The following is a 4,549-nucleotide window of genomic DNA, read 5'->3' as shown; positions in this document are numbered from 1 at the left end:
ATGTCCCAAGGTTCCACAACTCTCACACACTCCATTTGGGATAGAGGATGTCGCCATCATAGCATTGACATGTTGTTTAGGTGATTGGGAAGCTTCATCAAGCTTTGCCATGGCCTTCTCAAACTTCAAGTTTATGGTGTCGATATGAGCACTACCCAATTATTTGATGGAGTCCACCTCATGCTTCCATCCTCTAGTGGCTTTTCTCGGCCTACTATATTGGGAATTATGAACCGCCATTTCTTCGATTTTCGCCCATGTTTGGTTATCATCAACCTCGGTGAACCTCCCATTGGAGCCCATATTAAGCACATTTCGTGAGTCTTCATATAAGCCATTCCAAAACTGTTGAACAAGAAACCACTCACTTAGTCCATGGTGAGGATAAGAGCGGCAAGTATCCTTGAATCTTTCCCAAGCTTCATATAATGATTCTTCATCCCTTTGCTTGAACCCGGTGATTTGGGCTCTCAACATGTTAGTCTTCTCCGGAGGATAGAACTTCTTGGAAAATGCAAGTGCTAACTTCTTCCATGAATCAATTCCAAGGGTAGCCTTATCTAGGATCTTTAACCATTGCTTTGCGGCTCCGATTAAGGAAAAAGGAAACAACACCCATCGAATTTGGTCTTGAGTTACCCCGGTTTGAGAGATTGCATCACAATAGTCACAAAAAGTTTCCTTGTGAAGATGAGGATCTTCACTAGGCATCCCTCCAAATTTATTTCTCTCGACTAATTGTATGAATGCGGATTTGGCAATAAAATTACCGGTTAAGTGAGGTGGTGTTGGAGAACCATTTGGTAGGTTCTCCTCGGTTGGTACAGAATTAGATGAAAATATAGGCATTGTGGGTTGATTTTGTGGTTGGTTTTGAATTGGGTTCTCCTCTCCTTCTCTTGCAAAAGGGTTGGTAAACTCAACACTATCCAATTGGACAACAGCGATATCCACAAGTTCTCCAATACCCACACTTGTTGAAGCCCTTCTAACGGTTCTTCTAATGTAGGTTAAGGTTCTTTCAATTTCGGGATCAATAGGTAAAGTTCTACCTTGTGATCTCCTAGACATGCAAAAAGCAAACAACTAGAAAACAATTAAAACTACCTTGAGGAGTTTTGACTTCCCCAAGGCTAAGAAAGACACAACTAAAAACAACAAATGATAATAATTCAATTGAACACCGTCCCTGGCAATGACGCCATTTTTGATTCGGTTGTAACTTTGTCGTCTAAGCTAACCAATCAAAATAATATTTATAATCTAAACAAACTACTCTTAGTAGAGTGGTAAGTAAAGGTCGGATCCCAAAGGACGGGTATTGAATTAAGTTATCGGTTGTAGAGAGCTATGTCCTAGGGTGTCACAATATTGGGTTGAGATTTGAGGTATCAAACTAAACTACAATAACAATGAAATATGAAGAAATGAAACTAAAATAAGGCAAGTAAACAAATAGGGGTTTGTAAACAATTGATTTAGGCACTAGGGTATCATGGGTTCATAGGGGATTCATGGTGGTGATCATACAAACATGTTTACATAGTTGCAAGCAAATTATTGTTGTAATGGAATCGAGTTAGTTTATATCTTACAATTCCTAGGAAGATTTGGGTCCCGGAGCCGAGTCGGTCAAGAATGTACAACACCTACAAGTTGACTTAGTTTCTTCCTATTCAACTTTATACATGGTCTAACAAGACTTGAGTTAGTTTATATCTTAAAAGTCTTGTTGAATGGATAAGAGATGTATGCATGCAAGGTTTTCAATCAAGAAATTTATCAAGCATAACATGTGCATAGGTTGAAACTACAACAAGCAAGCAATATTATGAAAACATATTAGATTAAGTATGGATCTACCCCCATGTTTTAGTTCCCCTAATCCCCCATTAACCCTATCTAGAAGACTACTCACTCACGACTATGGTAAACATGCTAATGAAGGTGTCAATTATATTAGCAATGTTAAACATGGTAAATGAGTAAAGCAATAATTAATTAAGCAAGGGTAAAAGAGATTATACCAACTTTAAGGATGATCCAAATAATAAGCAAAGAATAATAGAAGAACACTTGATGAATGAAGAAGAGTTGTCAAGTCTTCAATAAACCCCAAGTAGTCTTCAAATTAACCAACTAAATCTAAGAACACTTGAATGATTAAAGAGGAATTAAGATTTGATTAATATTGAATTGAGTGAATACAACTTGATTAGTAATCTCTAAACTTGACTAATGCTAAATTCTAACTTGTTGATTAATCCCCTAACACAATGGGGTATTTATACTAAGTACAAGTATTAGGGTAACTAAGGGCTTAAATGACGATTAAGTCCCTAAGAAGAAGATTAGTGCCTTGCAAGTCCCATAAGAAGCCGTCCGGATTGACATTTGAAGCAAACTCGTGCTGCCCAGGGATCCGTTCGACCTAAAGGTGAGACGCCCGGATTGAGGCTCGAGACGCCCAACCTGAGCTTGGGACGCCCGGATCTTTGATCAGCTCTTCTTCTTGTTCTTTGACTGCCTAAGGATCCGTGGGGATCGTTGGGAGGTCATGGGGGTCTTCATCATTGCCCGTTCTACTTCATTTAGTCACTTAGGCCTTTAGTATTGGTCTCCTCTTTGATGCTTGGTCATTAGATGCACTCCATTTAGCTCCCCTTTGCTCCATAAATACAAGGTTAGCAATCTTCTCCTACCAAGGACACAAAACCTCAAAGAATATGCAAAGTAGGGAACTAAAGATAAGAAACGACCCTAATAAGCACTATAAAGCATAAGAACGAGGCTAGTTCGGGGACTAAATGTGCACAAATATGAATCACATCAATGTACACATTAAGGAACATGGGTTTTCGCTCGGAGTTAATGAGCGGGGATTTGGTGGGAATGGCTGCGGCCCCCACTGGAGGTGTGGAATATCTGTCGCGGCGGATAATCTAGCAGGGTTACACATTTTAGTGTGTAGTCACGTGTGTGGAGATGTGACGGAGTTTCATGATCGTATGTATTATTATCTTGCTTATCTTGAACTGTGTAATCAGTAACTGACCCCGTTAATTGTTTTAAAACTGTGGTGCTGTGGTGATCCATTCGGGGATTGTGAGCAGTTATTGAGCATGTATGAGATGGATTGTGCGAGGGATAGCTGGGATGGTGTCACCATATGTCATTAGAGTCTTCCGCTGTGTCTTGAACTTATATTTCTTTTCAGTTGGTTTGATATTTTGGAACAAATGTATTTTACTTTACATTTTTGGGATTTTGGTTATGTAATCACTTAAAATCATTTAGTTAAGTATGTTCTTTTATGGTCAATTTGATATACATAACCTCGGGTAACCGAGATGGTAGCACTTCCATATATTAGGTGGTCTTGGTAAGGCACCTTGGTGTATGAGGGTGTTACACCTTCAGCTAACAATAATCACAACAATCCAATCACAAACATGCAATCACCCCTTTTCCCCAAATCCAACATTAGGGGCAAAACCCTAAAGAATAACTCTAAACAGAAGATGTGAAACTAGTGACTTACCGACGAACTAACGCGAAAGAGATGAACAAAAGACTCATGAACGATCAATCACCCTGAGAGTGATTAAGGATGATTAGAGGAGCGTAGAATGTAATTAGGTTTTGGTAAAATGAATAGAAACTGTAAAAAACGATTTATATAACCTTTAATCATCCTTAATCAAACCACGGAAATTAATACCGTCAGACCGGTTACTCGGCCGAGTACCAAGAGTACTCGGCCGAGTACCCCCTACTAGGCCGAGTATTACACTACTCGACCGAGTGTTCCTGGACAGTAGCCTGACCAGAAAACACACAACACTTTACTCGGCCGAGTTAGCCCTATCGGCCGAGTAATAAGACCCAGAAAACCATGGTATTACAGTTGTAAGCCCCACACAACTTCTTCCATCCTCTAAAGGATTTCACACCGCCTAGTTTTAGCGCCTTTACCATTGACCATTGACACAAATTGTTTTTATACGTCTGTCATTTCTCGATTTCCTTTCAAGAACATTATAGATGCTGGTGAAGCAGAGGATGGTTGTGGGCTTCATCGAATATGGTAAGAATGTAGGTTCCGTTTTGTTAATATTTGAACTGCACCAAGGCACGACATTTGATTCTTGTACACGGTCTTATACGAGTTTTTTCTGATACATCAGATTGGGCATCAGTAATAGCAATATTAGCCCTCTTCCTTTTTCTATCTTCCTTTTCGCCTTGCCTATTGCACAGAACATTCCTTAATGCAAAATTGTTTACTGATTGACTGCCTTTAAGTATTTTTTTTGTTCCGAGTCTTGTGGTAAACCCACATATTGTAACGTAGTCTTTGTAAAATAACTCTGTTTGTGCTAGTGTTTGGAATACTTGTCCTAGTTTTGGGGTTTTTTCCTCTGGGCAAAATGGAATATAACAGGGAACATTTGATGGTATTATATTTGTTCTTGGAGTGGTAATAATGTTATTTGTAGAAGAAGCAGTGGTTATATCACTTGTACTCATTGCCACCTACAACAAAAGT

The 4,549-nt window shown here is 39.2% G+C and overlaps 1 non-coding gene across 1 annotated transcript; it reads left to right on the top strand.

Annotated features, from left to right (window-relative positions):
• Positions 1 to 370: 370 nt before the first annotated feature.
• Positions 371 to 477, top strand: LOC141635861 (small nucleolar RNA R71). Its single transcript, XR_012540517.1, has one exon. It is a non-coding gene; the product is annotated as a small nucleolar RNA R71 (small nucleolar RNA).
• Positions 478 to 4,549: the final 4,072 nt, after the last annotated feature.

Source organism: Silene latifolia, chromosome Y (assembly GCF_048544455.1).
Source record: "Silene latifolia isolate original U9 population chromosome Y, ASM4854445v1, whole genome shotgun sequence".
Lineage (NCBI taxonomy): Eukaryota > Viridiplantae > Streptophyta > Magnoliopsida > Caryophyllales > Caryophyllaceae > Silene > Silene latifolia.
Note: the sequence above shows the minus strand (reverse complement) of the source record. Positions and strands in the feature narration are given on the sequence as shown.